Source organism: Malurus melanocephalus, unplaced genomic scaffold (genome assembly GCF_030028575.1).
Source record: "Malurus melanocephalus ecotype Western Australia unplaced genomic scaffold, MMel_1.1 scaffold_100, whole genome shotgun sequence".
Taxonomy (NCBI): domain Eukaryota; kingdom Metazoa; phylum Chordata; class Aves; order Passeriformes; family Maluridae; genus Malurus; species Malurus melanocephalus.
Genome location: NW_026623332.1, coordinates 2288456 through 2305629, shown reverse-complemented (window position 1 = coordinate 2305629; position 17174 = coordinate 2288456). Strand labels below are relative to the sequence as shown.

General features: G+C 36.3%; 1 protein-coding gene across 1 annotated transcript in view; it reads left to right on the top strand.

The window, feature by feature from the left end:
• The window catches only part of NT5DC1 (5'-nucleotidase domain containing 1), a 119554-nt gene that overhangs the window by 16566 nt on the left and 85814 nt on the right, over nt 1-17174 (top strand). The window lies entirely within an intron of this gene.

Here is a 17174-nt window from a genome sequence, read left to right as displayed (position 1 = left end):
TTATGAGATTGTATAGTTCATATCTTGGTTTTTTTTTTTTCTAAAATTTTATGGCCCCTCTGTTTTTAGAATTGATACATTGGTACTTTGGAAAATTGATACATAGGTAACATTGGAAAAAATCATGAACTAGTAAGTAAGGTTAGTAATTGCAAGTATTCATTTGAATTTCTCTGTAAATGTTTTCAGGAAAGACCTATACATTTTGAACTTTGGTGAGCTGTTACTTTCAGGAGTAACCCCACTGAAGTTTGTAGAGACCCTTTATGTGAGTAACTTGAGACTGCTTATGTGAATAATTGCTCACTGGGATACAAGAGGAGAATTTTAAATCAACTAAGATGCTAATAAGTGATTTGTGAGAGAACCTGGTTACTTTTAAGCAGTTATTATTTTCAGAGATTTTATCTTCATGTTTTATCTCTAGACTTCTGTTTTGATGTTGGAGGTACACTACCACACATATAATGCAAGTAATGTTTCTGTATAATGAAATCTTGAAATGTGAGTTCACTGTACAAAATGAGAACTTCATTGTGTCCAGTTGTAACAAATATACTGAAATCCACACTGCTGAATTTTGCAAGTATTATGCAGGGCAATGTTTGAGGGTTTTGTAAATGTAAACTAATGCCGTTTTTTACTGTTGGGGGATCAAACTTGGTTATGGTTTTAGCTGTTAAGAGATTTTGCAGGAGTTACAGAAATATGAATTAAAAATGTGTACTAGCATTGATTCTCATGCATGGTAGACACAGAAGGAGCACCTGTTACTGTTCCAGCCAAAAGACTGAGCTGGTGGCCCTGAACCCTGTGGCTGTCCTGTGGAATGACAGGTTAACGTGGGCTGAATTTTACCTGCTCTGTGTCTTTGTTTARTTCCACACTCTTCAGCTTTTTTGGCTTTTATGTATTATGGCAAATGTCCTAGAACACAAGTTACTGTACTGAAAGGGACCAATGGACCATCAAGTCTGTTCTGCTTCCAATTGTGCTAATACCTTTGCTTACTAGAGGGCTGGATTAATGTTTTAACTTAAACTGGTGCAATAATTTATTCAATGTATTGTTGAACAGTGCTTCTATTTTTCTTCCTAGCCATCCTCTAAACAACATTATGTTTTATTTYTGTAAATAACCCTTTCTGCTGCTGGGGTCTTCAGTCTAGAGCCKGCTTTCTCCATGAGGCTTGCATGCCTGACCTGGTCAGTGATTTTCAGAGAGGCTTTTCATATCTCAGATAGCATTTTTACTCCCCACATATGCATTCAGTTTCTTTTAGTCTTTCAGAGAAAGAAAATCTGTCCTCAGGTTTTTTGYGTAACTACTTAAGGTGCTTTATTTGAAAAATTAGTTTCTATAAACTCAAGGGAAAATTCAGTCATAACTTTTGACAGAGGTAACAAATACATGGGCATAAAGTTTATTTCCTCCTTGAAAAAACACAGCTCCAGCCCCTTTTTTGGTTCATATAAATCCAAAAATAGCTTTTGATTTTTTTAAATATACAGCCCTCAGTGGGAAGTGTGGTTGTTGCTAATTTGACAGTATTTGGTTAAGAACAGCAGGCGACAGTTTTATGCACACACAGTTTTGTGCTAATTTCTTGCCTAATTCATAAATACCCCCAAAGCAGGCACACTTATGTTACAAAAGCACCAATAATTTACACTGATATTTGCCCAGCAGTCTCGCTTCCTGCCTTGGCTCCCTCTGGGCAGGAAGGTGAATAATCTCTGTGTCTTTTCATAAATAGGGATGATTGTGGGTTGAAAAGGTATATACAGGCAAACCTGCTGTCCTTGTGATTAACCTGAGCCCCACCCTATTGTGCTATCTTATGCCACTTCTTTGGCTTGAGGTTTTGTTTTTTGTTGGTGTGGGGAATTGAGGTAGAGTTGGAGTTCATTGCCTTTGTATGTTTTCCCTGTTGCTGTGGTCATTTCATGTTGACAGAGCACTAACATGCATTTAGCTCTAAGAGTGCATATGAAAGGTGTGCTGCAGTATGTATTTGCCCATGCAAAAATACCTGAAASAGACATACTTGTGTATATATATTTACAGTAACAGCATATTGTAAACAGGAAAGGTTATTTGCAAAGCTGTTTCCAAAATACAAATCTTCACGTGCTTTTGTTGTATAGTTATGCATTTAGAACATTTGCTTACAAGTGAAGGTGTCTTCACTCCCTCCTCCCCACAAATGTAATAGTCAGTGGTAAAATTTGATCCATTCTGCTACCCCAGAACTTGCCTTCAGTAGTGTACCTTCCCATTTGAAGGTAATCATGTTGTGATGATGCAATAGTTTAAGTCCTAAGCTTAACTGCAATAAAAAAGACTCAGAATCTCTATAGACCACATGAATTAGCTRTTGAAATCAAAGCCTCCAGTGCCATTTGCAGCAGTCTGCAGTGTTTCATCATATTTGCTGACTTGGTGTTCAGATTGTTGTTAGATGTTGTTGGAAAGCACACACTTASGCATGCTTTCCAAAACCCCTTTTTGCTTCAGTCTCTTGCTCCCACAGAGTCAGTGAAAAGACATGTAACATGGAAGTGACACCATGATTTGGGAAATGGGAACTGACTTTCACCACAATYCTCCAAGTGACTCCAAGAGACTTGTGAGTTCACAATAAGCAACTGGTTACAAGGAAGAAGCATGGAACATCTTAATTAAACACAAATGGTAATAAAACAAGAAGCTGCTCCCTGTCATGCACCCCTCAAAAAAAAAAAAAGGAAGATGAAAAGCAAAACTCCAGAAAAGGTTCTGCTAGGTCCTTGAAGTAGCTGGGAACTGGCCAGTTACATTCTTGATGCTGAAGATTTTCAGTGTGGATATGGTTAAATTTATTGACTTGACTTTGAGTACGTGAATTCAATTTTTGCACCATCTAAATACAAACCATGTGCTTAGTTTCAAATAACAGAGTTCTCTGACAATAATATCTCACTGCTTTAACTTGAAATTTGTCTTATTTTTAATAATTGGCCTTTAGTCTRAATCCTGACCTTTTTCTTAAAATTACTGTTATGGATTATATGGTTTATAACTATTGTTTATGTTAAAAAATGGTATATGAGGAACCTGGTGTGTGCAGGGGTGTTTACTCCCTTTGTTTGGATARCTAATCTCAGTTGTAAAGAAAGAGTCAATAATGTGCTGGTGAGAGATATATTCCTTTAGTTTAGAAAGTAGACTGAAAAATGGGGAGTAATTTGTAAAAAAAAAAAAAAATAAAATAAAAAAAAGCCGCTTCTGTCTCAGGTCCAATTTTCTTAACTGCTTGAAGTAACCTGCCCTAGTCTGTGAGAAGTTTTCTTCTATTAAAATGCTTATATCCAAAACTTGGGGTAGCTACCATTTTKCAAGGGACTCTTAACAGCTTCTAGCACCATCTCTGGTGAATGAATTCTCCRGTCTCCAATTTTAAGTTTTCAAAGAAAGGTGTTTAAGAGTTTCCACAAGAAGTTTGAAAGCTTGCCATGAAATTAAAGGAGTAATTGGGTTTCYTAGTTTGTAGTATGCTTTATGGCACTTTGGAAACTCCTAAATCATGTCAGCTCCGTGGTTTAAAGCTGTCCTTTACCCCTTTCTGTCACACACTGGTGAAGAGTGTTTCCATGCTCCCGCGACAGCAGCCAGATGAGCCCTCAACATGAGTGCAGAGGAAAAGTGTTCCACTGTACCTGTTGGGCAAAACTAATGCAAGGGGCTTCAGCTTTTTATTGCTTGCAGTCAAATGGACCCAAAGGAATAGGAAATGGGAAAATTTGTTAACTCGATAGCTGTGGGAAATCTGGGTGGTTGTTTGTTTGTTTTGTTGTTTGGGTTTTTTGGTAATTATTTTAGCTTTCTATTTACATGGAGGGTACTTTCTGTTTCAACATTAGCCGCTTGGACTGCAGAGGTCTAGAAAACATCTTGGTGAAAGAAATATTTACCTTGCTAATTGAAAAATAAATAAGACTTATTTTAAGTTTCAGAATGCATGTCATCGTTTTTTTATTAAGAGGCTTTTTAAGAGGTAAGGTGAAGAGCTGTGCAGCCCTATCTGCATCCATATTTTGAGATATAATAAAGAATTCTCTTTAAACTAACAAACCAAAACAAACTCTGTTACTCCTACAGTCCTGTACTACTCTTTAGATCTATAAAAAGTCCTTATACTCTTTTAACACTTGTAATTGTGGTTGAGTAAATGTCCTTGCAAGTAGTAATGGAAAGATGGTCTGTATTTATTCTGGCGCTGCAAAACTGACTGCTGACCAGTTTGTTCTGTTCAGCTCAAGTAACTGTTGATCACAAGAGCTCTATTTAGTATAGCAGTATATTTAAATAGATGACACCCAATTAAATATTTATAATTGTATTCTGGCTGAGTGAACTTGCAGAGACACTAAATAACCATGCTCAAACCTCAAAAGAAGTTGTGTTCCACAAAGGTTATAGAGAAAGCTTTGACACTGACATGAATTTTTGATGAAACAATTCTCTGAGGACAGAAAGTATTATTGATTTTTGTTTTCTAATAGCRCTACATGATTTATCACCACATTCATTATGCTTATGTAAAGATTAGATAATCTTCACCCGTCTTAGAGAATTTCTGGTAATAGAGTAAAAGATACCAAACAGAAGTACTGGTGTTCGAAAAGATGTTTTGCGATACCTTGGGTATGGTGTTGGCCTGGACTTTTTCCTCCCTTGTTTTTGTTTCTCCCTTCCTTGCTCCCAAAAGTAAAAACAACAAATATTATTCAAATAGATATATTAATTTGAAATTTCTATCAGATGTGTGGGTTTAATTGAAAACTGGTCAGTTTCAAGATACAGAAAACACAAAGTTGGTTTTATATATTAAATATTCATTCTGTCCTCCACAAATGCTTTTCTGATTAAGTAGTGCAAATGTTTAAACATACAAAGTTTTTTATTTTTGCTAGTTCTSTTTAAAAGTGTAACATGCAGGTGATGTGGCATCTGACAGGACTTGCATGGAGAGCAAGAATAGAAGCGTATTCAGTTAACTTTGTTCATAATTAAGGAAAATAAAATTTCCAGGGGCCTCATCCGTGAATAGTCTAAGTAAATACAAAGATTTTGCTCTGGATTGTAATAAAGGAGTTCCACTAAACTGTTTCTGGAGCTACTTAAATATAACCAGGTTAAGAGATTTCCAGTTCATTCTAGCTGAAGGTGCATGTTTTCAGCCTTCTGATTATGTTGACTRCACTCCCCGTTACGCCAATACAATGGTTTGTGAAGCTTTACTTTAAGAGTGTGACTTAYTGAAATCAGACTTTCCTTGGGAGTAATGGAAGACAGAGGTTTTTTTCTCTAGGTCCATGTCATTTCAGAGTATGTTTTAAATCATTTCTAAGCACATTAAATTTATCATTTGTCTTCAAAAATTATTGCAAGTCTTCTTTCTATTTTAGTCAATACCTGATGTTCTTGTTTAAAAAGAGCATTCACMTAGAAATGTAAAAATGCTAAGTAGTCATATAGTGAGGATTATTTTTATTCTATTTTTTTTTAATTCATGCTCTATTTTTTCACTGCTTTTTATTAGATTATTTAATATCTTGATCTGCCTCTGTGCCTGCTGGACTCAAGGTTTCTGTCAGACTGCCCTAAACCACAGTGAATAAAGAAGAAATCATGTTAAAAAAAGAATGGGAACCACTTCTACTTTCCCAAAGGTGAAAAAGTTCATACAGCTTCCTTTGGTATCCCATAATTAGGGGACTCTTCCAAATAGTTGGTAAAAAATAGGTGTAACTGAGCTGCTTTTTCAAGTGTACCCACTGGAGCATGTAGTCAGCCTGCTGAATAGTCTCATTCATTGACTATACTACCTGCTGTGGTTTGGACAATTGGCACAGAGTTGTTTTTAAACTTCCATACTTAAAAACAGGTGCCAAAGGGGGAAATCCAGACTTTTACAACCAGAACAAATAGAAGTTGTCTGAGTTCATTTTAAAAATAAGGGATTTGTTTGTTTCATTAAGTCTGGCATATTAAATATTGGTGTTTTGTTTTAGTTTATTCAAATTAAAACTTTGGAAAATTCTTTTGGTGGGTGCTTGTGCATATGATGGGTGCAATTTCTATGAACAGTAGCTGAGGAAGCTGAAGTTGTTTAGCCTGGAGAGAAGTGGCCCGGGGGGACATTATTTCACTCTTCAACTACCTGAAAAGATGTTAGAATGGGTTCCAGTGTCTTTTCCTAAGTAGAGTGATACAATGAGGAAGTGGCTCCAAGTTGCACCAGGAGAGGGTTAGATTGGATACTAGGACAAATGTCTTTACCAAAAGGGTTGTCAAGCATTGGAACATGTTGCTCAGGGAAGGGATGGAGTCACCRTTCCTGGAGGTGTTTAAAAGATGTGTAGACGTGATGCTTAGGGACATGGTTTAGTGGTGCAYGTGGTAGTGCTGAGTTAATCATTGGGCTCAATGATCTTAAAGTCTTTTGAAAGCTAAATGACTTTGYGAGTCTGTATAAATTTTTTATACTCTGTCACTTTTGCAAAATAAGCTTGAGTCCATGGAGCCTAAGTGTTCCTGATGATTATTAATAGGACTAGTTTTCATTTCAGTTAGCTGAAATTGAATTTTTACAAGCATTATATTGTCACAACAGAGAATCATAATTACTTGCTTTAATAAAATGCTARTGCAGTAGGTAAAATGCATCAGGGCTACAAAGTTTTATAGGTGACATTTGCCATATTACCTGACTCAAATCGCAGGTTTCAATGTCTCCTGCCTTTCACAGGATGAAAATCACATGAATATGAGGGATGATCTTTTTTTTATGTACTTTAACTAGTAGACTTTAACATTCAAAGCTTTGAGGACCAAACGACAATTATATAAAAGAGACTCATACGTGAAGCAGATAGATACAAGATCCCGAGACTACTGATACCAAAACATGAAGATACCAGGAAAGATAGGAAGTCCTAAACTCGTGACAGACAGCCTGATGAAACTTCATGCTTTTTCCAGTGATGGTGCTTGCTTCCCTTGCTGTTACTATACTAAATGGTGAAAAAACAAAATTAAAAATGGAACTCCTGCTGGAGGTGATATTAAGTGACTTCTGCTCCCATTGATGGTTATCTCCACAGATCACTGATACTCCACTAGTGTAATTCTGCTGCATACAAAAGTGAGATAGGAAATGGGATAAAGAGGAAAAGACTCATTTATCCRTGWCATATAATCCAAATWGTRAARTKGACTCTGAATTRTAAAATTATCTCATGCAGCATCTCKCTTAAGTAATTCTTGTAGARCCTTTGGKTTTGTCCTCYARCAAGCTATAGAYTCCAGTTTGGGAGYTYGTAYGTYTATTTGCAGTGGAAAAARGATWCATATGATGATTAAGGGAAGGCTTTTTAACATTTGAAAATAAGGGTTGCTGTAAAGTAGTTTTAACAAAAAAAAAAAGTGAAGTCTGGGAAGCTATGGCTAAAATGAGTGCTGTTACTTGATGCAGTATCTATGCTAGTTTCATCATACCATTTAACATTAAATCTGATAGAGCCAATGTCACAACAGCCAATTTCATGGCTTATCCAATTAGTATCTGGTTATCCATTTCTGCACTAGAAACAAGGCAAGGTTCTATCTTTATATTTGCAATCTCATTCTGCATGCTAGCTTTTTCTTTTTGTTTAAAGGTACTTCACATTTTTTTCCAACAGACTTCAGTATTGTATTTAGATGTAGTAGATTCAAAAAGAAGCCTTATATACAGAAGATCCATCTGCAGATTCAGTAGAAGTTACAAGAGAGATTTAGAAATAGTTTCATTTACCAGCTTGAAGTATTTTTATATAAACCTGAGCACCTTTAAATATTCTCCTTTTTTYAGGACATAAACAACACTATTTGCATGTTGAAATATTTGRTCACCAAGAATKCATATTAGGTCATTCAGAGAGAGCTTATTGTTTCAGAAAATAGACCTCCTGTGTCTATAGACCTGTGGTGGGATGTATTTGCTTACCTACATATTATTAAGTAAAATTAAARTACTATAATATTTTCCTTCTGTTTCCTTTTTATACCTGTCTAAATCCAGATCTTTCTGGTATGTCCTGTGTACATAAATTGTATTGGATTTTAGAGTTGGATTCCACCTTTGGCTGTGCTGRTGACCGCAGGATGTTTACGTGAACTATGCAGACTTTTCCCTCTGAGGCCGTCCTGCAGTTCTGTATCCCTGAGACACTCAAGTYGTTTAAAACAAGGTTTTTTGTTTATTTGTGCACCTGCATATTTGCAGGTACTTTMAGGGAGAATATATTTAGGCTAGTCATATAGGGAGTGCCAACACTGCGAAAACAGAGCTGGCAGGAGCATTAACAGAATTTATCTGGTGTGTGAAGTAATCTCTGGTCCACCTTACAAAGGATTTAATAATGGTATAGGATAATTTTGCTACCTTCACCAGTTTCTAGAGATTATAAATGCCAAAAAAAAATAAGACAAACTTTTACATTGACAAAGCAAGATSTGTTTTACAAACTTTATTGGGATAGTGGACACAGTTTTGTCATGTCCTTTCTAAAATTGCTTTAGCTTATTTAAACATCTGCTGGATCATCTTTTAGAATCAGGGAAAGACCTCACTGTAAACAATTGTATTCTCTAAGAAAACAATCTGAAGTTTCTAGGGAATTTGATTACAAGCTGTTGCAGTGATACACATGATGAATCTCCCAGTTAGGGCTAAATGGTCTCAGGGAAGCACAGGATCTTGATCTTTTGACAAAGAAGTCAAAAACAGTCATAGAGGGAAAGGACTTGTTTCTATTGTGACTTGGCAAATTCAAGAGTAGAGAGCAAGTTAAAATTCCAGTATTTTTAAACCATTTTTCTACAGAATGGTAGTGCAGGATGCACTACCATSCAGMKGTTCTGATGGAAAACTGCCTCATGRTGCTTGTTCAAAGTCCTGGGAGAAGCCTCTCTCCCAAGTTGTTAAAATGCTCCTTGGTATCCTTCATTCCTAAGTTAACTGAAGGACTAGTATGACATCTCAAGTGCAGGTGGGTTTTTTKTCTAGTAGTTGGGAGAAATTAGTTTAAATACTTACATGCATACAACTGTGAAAAAGCATTGATTAACAAGACTACATTTTGTGTTTTGAGTTATTTTATGGCCTACATCTAAAATGCCTACTTGAAATAAAACATGCTTTTTACAAGTTATTCTAATGTCAGGAAAGGACGTTAAGCTGTCCAAGTCTCAACAAACACCTTATAATCAAGGACTGATGGCATCTAATTACATTTAAGGTGACTGCACCATGGCCTGTGAAGTAAAATATTCCATTTTGGGCAGTGGGATCTGCACTGGTTCATGCAAATGTGGATCAGGCCTCTGATGTTTTTTTCAAGGAGATAAATGCCCTAAGACTGTATTTAACAGAAAATAATTTATAAATTAATTAAAATAATTTATAAACACAGTCTAACAGTCCAGTTCTGAGTTTCTGCCRTCAAGCTTATGGCCCATCAAAACTTAACCAGCTCTTTGTACCCCTACAGCAGAATATTCCTCCTTGACTTCTGCATTTATGCCACATGTCTGGAAGGCACATAGGAAGCATCTCAAGTTTCTGTTCTTGTGCTTGGAGGATAAAGCAGATTTGGTTATATTCTACCACTGCCTCTTCCCAAAAGAAACACAGTCTGTTTCTTTTGGAGAGTGGTCCATTAAGCAGCGAAGCAGGTGTGAGATCTTGAGGCTGAAGGTGTATACAAGCTATTTTGGGTATTTATCTGCCAAACTCTAATAAGTCTTTATGGTGCAAATGCAGTCCAAAATTTGTATGAATTGTATACAATTTCATGGTAGTGGCAGATTGGATATTTTGCACATTGTACCACTATGTCACAAATTCCAAACCTRTGGAAAGAATTAATGCCTTGAAGATGCTTTGCAAGATGTATGTACAGGACTAGGGTAAAGACTTTTTTCCTGATATTTTTATTAAAGTATGAACAGACAGTTTTAACAAATATTTCTGAAAAAGCAAATTCATGAGGTATTAGAAATTGCATTGGACTGGTGAGAATTTGGCAGTTTTATCTGAAAACCTAACCATGATGAAACCTCACAGTTCACACTAAAGATGAAATACATCTTTCCTGGTTTAACATCAGGTAATTATTTTAATGTTTAAGCTCTTTTATGCTTTTAAAATTCAGAGCATCTGTTTTTTTTTTGCTTTAAGGAAAACTAGTTTCACAGTCTTTGCTTTTTATTATCAAAGACATATTTCATATTGTTATTAAAAGCTGTTTTATCTACAAAAACTGGTGTTGAAAGTGACGTGTATTAACACTCAATAACTATGAATTAACATGAAATCTTCCCAAGGAAAAAAAAAAGCCAAGAATGCAAATGTTTCGTATGTGTCCTTTATAATATTGTAATTTAAAGCATGATCACTTGTTATCTTGGTTCTCTCTCTCCTTACTGGTAGCTGTATCCCTCTGGGATCCTCTTGCCAAACAGATTCTAGAAGCAAGAAACCAGTGCTTTGGAAAAGTTGAAACTCACAACTAAACTAGCTTCAGACTTGCCATCTCTTCCCAAAGGAATTTCTTCCCTTCTTCATTCCAGACATTTATTAAGTTTTCATTTGGAGAACCTTTTAAAGATGAGTATTGCAATGTCCCTGGCTCCTTTTGAAGAACAGTGGTTTGGGGTTTTTGAAGAATAAAAAAACAATGGCAAAGTTGATAAAAACTTTCTTTAAGTTGTTTTTTTAAAAATCTGTTTTCCCAAAGTCTGTCATTTGTTTTTCTTAGTCTAGAACAGAATGTTTTCTCTGAATTCCAGTTATTATCATTTTAAATTACATAAAGCTTAGAAAACCTTTCTGTATTCTCTGTGGTTTGGAGCTGATAGGTCAATTTTGTATCCTTCTGTGTAGATCCATATCAGAATAATCTATAGACGACTATAAATATTTTTAGGAATATCAATATATATTTTGGGATGCTTCTCTTGGGGTGTTTTCTGAAACAGGTTGGCGATTACAACATGCACATACAGAGAGAGGATTAGATTTTTAAAACACTACATATGTGTGTGTAGATGATTATTTATATGGCTCTTTTAGGTTCCCCCCCGCCCCCCCTGCTAGATTGTTGTGATTACACAGACCTCCAGCTTTTCTTACTGTCCCCGTGACAGGTAGTGTCCTCATATATGCCAAAGGCATAAAAGGCATGTATATATATATTTAGATATGTGTGTTTGCTGCTGTTTAAATGGCAGTAGCTAAAATGGTAAATACAAATACAGACGATCATATATCAGTGTRCTCAATTACTACTGTCATCTTTTAGTTTACTCAGACATAGCCCACAGGTCCAGTGCTGTCCAAAGAGGTTCTGCCTGGCTTCCTGCATACTGTGCATTGTAAATTTTTAGTGCTGATGTGCAGTAAACGTGACTTTCAGAAAGTTGTCTTTTCTAAGAAAGCTAAAGTGAGGATCCTCTCTTAGAGGCCTTGGCATTATTGCATGCTACAGTCTGATTTGTCAGACAAGATCTCTAATTCAAAAATTCAGGGATATGTTTTGTCTCCCCTTMCAGTCATGAAGGAACAGGTGTCAAAGGCTACAGTATAGCACAGTGGGTGTCACTGTAAGGGCAGGAGACTTGGCTGCTCAGCAACAAATTGTAAAAGCAGGGGATAAATGAAAAAGAGAATCTACTCTAGTTTGGTCAAGTTTTGAGAAGATAAAAAAAGACAATTTTTAGCCCCATGTTCATAAAAATAAGSTCACTGTGTGGGCATTAATTTTTACCTCTAAACATTGATGTTCTTAATTCTGGAAACAAAGTAAGGATTACTTTCTAGTGGAAAATACAAAACTGAAAGGGATTTAAGTAGGTATGGCTACTGCAGAGTGCTGTCTCACATCAGTAAAACTGATTTCTTTAGAAACTGCTGCCTTGCTAGCGACCACACATTTTGGCTTAAGTTTTCAAGGTGATGGAAGTTCTCACAAACTCTCAGAGTCAGGTTCATCCTTTTATAGAGTCAATCAACTACTGTCCTCAGATGAGCCTGGGGATGAGAATTCTTTATTTTCTCCAGTGCCTGACTGATGGGTTCTGGCACTCAATGTATTGTCAGTTACAAATCCATTCTTAAGTGTCTAATAGTGTCCATTATTTATGTACTTATTATGTGTATTATTATTCGGTACTGAATGCTTAGTAATGCCYGCATCTCTGTGCATCTGGCCCTTAGAGTCTGCTGATGATGAATGGCATCCACTCCCTGTAGACAGAACCGGCCAAAGGGACTAARTCAGGCCAGGTGCTGTCCCCCTTTTGGTCAAACCTTCCTAAAAAGCAGTTATTGATGGAAGATGATGAGGTTGTACAGCTGACTTACATTTGTACTACTGTTCTTATTTAGGACAGTTAGACAGTGGAAAAGATGGGGTTAGTTTCATTTCTTTGGACTTCAACGTTGGGTAGTAGTTTTGTAGTTAGGGGCAGGGGGTAATAGAAAATAATTGATATTGAAGTAATACATTTTAAGAATCGCCTCCTTTCACTTTACTACTGCTAATACTGCTAATTTTTTTCTCAACCTGTCAGTCCTTGAAAGTTGCTTTCCAAAGTTTACAAAAGGCAAAATGGCAAACCATAAGGAAACAACAAAGGAAGTCTCTTTTGCTTTCAGGATTTCCTCTTTCCAAAACCATATCAGGATGTGGTTTTGCTCCCTTCAGAGCTGCAGGATTTTTTCTCCTAAAGACTCTCTGGGCTGTTGGAAATGGGTGTAAAGGGAGAAGATAGTTGGCTTATAACTGAAGTATTCACCTTAGAAAGATGAACACTGCATATTTCATAAATAAAACATGCAAGCAATACATATAGAATTGAAGGCTTATCTCAGTCTTTCAGTGATTTTTTTTCTTTTAATTTCTTTCCAATTTCCATATCTTTAGCTTTGCTCTCTGCTTCTCAAAGTATTTGATGCTTCCTCGTACTATTGTGTTCTACCTACACCATTCACCACGGCATGGGTGGGTGTATTTTTTKCTGCTCATGCATTATCAAGCAGGGATTCCATGGAGCTAAGCAGCATAAGTAGGGTGAGTCCTTTCTTAAAAGGAAAAAAAAAACCAAAAAAACAGAAGAAGCCAAAGCAGGAAAGGAACCATATTTTTGAAGCTGACTAGAACAGAGTCTTAAGTATCAAGAAATTGCCASATTGTACAATATGTTCTTGCTGCAGCTTGTCCAGCCATGTTGACATAGAATCACTGCTTTTAAATAGAAAAAATTAACTAGAACGTAATTAAGGTCATATTTTACTTCTCTTCAAAAACAGCATATGCAGATCTTGATATTTAGTATTAGACCACCAAATATTRTAGTCTGTCCATTGACTCACTTTAAAATATAGACCTCTAAAAATGCAACTTGAGACAAAAGTCAACAATCCTGAAATTTCAGACAGAATCACCATCTATTCTTGGTGAAGAATTTGGTTTTTCTAATTTTGTTAATCCTGTTTCTGTCATGCTGCCCAAGAGCAGAATTTTCAATCTGTCTCATCACAAATACCATATTTTTTATTTAATCGAACTGAAGATCATCTGAGTTTGAGTCCTAGCCTGGGTGTGCTGAATAAAAAATAAGTTTTAAATTTCCCGTTAATTTTATATGYATAGATGCAAAATGAAAAACCTGCTCTTTGGCTCTTAGCTCCAGGAAGCTGCAGAGGAACTCAGGCTGGTGATGAAATGTTCCTGCTGCGGTGACAGCCCAAAAATGCTGGCCACTCCATCAGGACATGTTTGGAATTCAGGGTACTTCTCTTTTGTTTGTGTCTGTGAACTTGAAAGGAGATTTTTTCAACAGGAAACAAATACGGATATTTTTATGACATGCCACTTGTTTCAAGTTCCTTCTTGTAGTTGCTCAGTACTTGTTTTCTTCAAATTTGTTTAAACTCTTTGAGACTGAAGAGTCTTCTTGCTGTCTGAGAAATCACTACCATGTTTCCCAATAATTCTCTGGAGCCTTGACACGTGTCTGCAGCTTATTCTTCTTTGAGCAAAATGTAATTTTAAATATTTTCACTATCTAAAGCCAAACTGGATCATTACRATAATTAATTCCTACTGTCATAATAGAAGCCAAAGAAACTTGCCCAATAGCTTATTTTTCTGCCCAAAGCGTGTCTTTATGCACATAACATCCTATCCTAGCCTTTATATAGCTGTGGGTTACTCTGGTTACTTCACAAACTGCTCCTAATCCTACTTCACACCACATAGGAGAACTTTGTTGTCACATCTTTCAGCTGTTTGTCAGGAGTTCCTTTTCCATCTGTTTTTCTTTTTTTCCTCCTTATTTCTTTTTGGGTTTTGTTTTTGTTGTTTTGKTTTTTGGTTTGTTTTTTTTYYTTTTTTTCTCTGCATTGGAGTGTTGTGCRATACCATTTTAGTATTGCAAGGAGCTGTGTGGACTTGTTTTGATTTGGGATAATCTAAGCATCAGGAACTGTCATAGATGGCTCCTACAGAAACAATCTCTCCTACRTCTAAGAACTTGATTTGTCTTAGTTTCATGTTTCGAGAACATCTTTCTGTCTCTCAGTTCAGTGGCTTTCTTTTCATATCTTTCTTTTTCTCTTGATCAATTTCTTGTCCTGTCATCTTSCTGCTTTTTTGGATATGTTATATAKTCTGTCTTTTGGATGCAGCACATATGTTCCTATGAATATATACATGCAATTATATGCATAAATTRTATATAAGCACACTAATTGGATAACAGACTTGAATAAAGAAAGTTTAAAAATATGTTTTTTCTATAAGACASCTTTTGTACATGTGGAGATGAAAGGTTTCCTAGCATCACCTAATTTTCAGTATTTAATTCCAACACAGTTTTCAGGCAATACATAAAAATCATACATTTTTTATTACTAAATATTAATTAGGGTTTTTTAAGTAATGTAAAAATTAATCCAGATATAATTATGACATTGCATAGGAAATCTCTGTATTTTCTATGCATAGAAAATCTCTCTTTTTCTAATCTCTGAATGCAATTAGTTCCTGACTTAAAAATTCTACTTTAATACTAATTGACATACAAGAGATTTCTRTCAGAAGTAGGTAAGCTATAGCAAACTTTGTAAAAATTCAATTTAATATGTTTCTCTGCAAATTCAAAAGAAAGAGAAGCATTGTTTCCTTATCMGAGGAGGAATATTTCCTGAACTGCTCCTAAGACTTTACCCTTAGGTACATGAAAACCTTTAATTTTTCAAGTGTCTTTAATTTCTRATTTTCCAAAGTAGTTCTAAACACTGTAATTATCTTTTGAGAAGTATTAATTGATGCTTTTATGTATTGAGCTCAATTAACTTGTATGTTATGCATCAGAACAGCATTCATCTCCTTTGGAAATGATGGGGAGCAGAATGACAGACTGTACTGTTCACCAGAGCAAATGTCTGGACTGGTCCCCTGCAGCTGTAAGTAGCATCTGTTGGATTCTAACTTCATCCATATTGACAAAAGTCCTGCCCTTCCCCAAGGTTTTCTATTGGAGTAGTCTGCTAAATTAGTCTGAAGTGTATCTTTCAAGATGGAAAATTACTTTAAACAGGAAAGGCTAAAGTAAAAACAAGACTGAGTGCAAATATGAGTCTACAAAGGAATTCTGTSAAGCCTGGCAGGCCCAAAGCCTACATGACCTACGTGAAGCCCTTCAGAATGTTTCTGTTGACAGATGTATGACTGAACTTGCATCTGGCATRTCCTGCTGAGAGACCAGAGCAGCTTCTTTTTTATTGACCAGAAGAGTGGATATAAAACTCTGTCTGTGACTTGCCAAATATACACAAGTAAATTTGAGATGCCAGTTTCTGTTTGTGTCTGTGGTAGCAGGTTGTACTTTTCCTCTGACTGTAATTTATTAACTCTTCACAAGAGTTGCCTTGCATCTTCCATTGCTAATGTCTAGTTGACCCCATGAAGATCTGATGTACTTGCATTTGAGTTCTTGAGAGCTTGTCTTTTCTCTAGAAGCTGCAGCTTTACAGAAAGGTGCTCCTCAGCTTATTTCATTCCTCTGGCCAGCTACACAAAGTGAATTCTGCTTTTTTGTATTTGAGCCTCTGAACAGATTGGACAAATCTGTGCAGCTGACACCAGACTTTTGCAATCCTGCAGAAGCCAGCTGGATGTGAAGCAGGCCTTCACTGGAAGCTGTGGSACTGTCCTAAAGTGGTGCAGCACAATACATGTAATAGCAAAGGGACATCCATGCTAATGTGGCTGTGTGCAGCCAGCCCAAAGTATAAGCAGAGTCTGGTTGCAACTGCCTGCATAGATACCWCTGCTGTGTCCCACAGATTGTGTAGAACTGCCAGTTCTGGTCACCTAAAAATAAATTATCAAATTACAGCAAGAAGAAATAGTTGTACTGTTGTGGAATACGAGGAGAGTGGAAAAAAGAGCTCTGCTTGAAAGGGAAAAGAAATTTTTTTTTTTTACACCAAACTATTTCCATCAAAATGCCAGAGCACACAAAACTGGGATCTGGCAGAAGCCTCTTCCACGCAGCAGTTCTCTCTTGGATGCTGTGGGGAAAGTGGCTTTGGAGCTGAATGAGGGTGCTGGAAATCCTATTGTGTGTGCTTATGATTTTAAACAGAACTTCTTTCTTCTGAACTGCAAAATGTGGCAGTTGGTATATGGCAAAAGGTCAGGTTTGTAACAAATATCATAACCAGTTATGGAATATTCTGTGAAGCAGTGATCCAGAGAGAACAGCTTTGGTGTCTGTTACAGTGCGTTCCTAGAACTTCATTCTGTGATTGAGTGATTTTAAAGAAAGTGAAAGGTAAATCCTTCCACACCCATTGGAAAAGCAGATATTTTCCTTTTAGCAGAGAACATCTGTTGTAGTTAAACTTACATAGGAAATACTTTTTTTTCTGAGAAATCAGAGCAACTGCCATTTTTACAAAGAGTAAAGACTGAAGAGAGATGACAAGAGTACTTTATGTGTCAAAGGTCCCCTTCTACATACAACATAAACACGTACGTGGTATCAAGAGAGATTTTACCTTAAACTCACCTGTC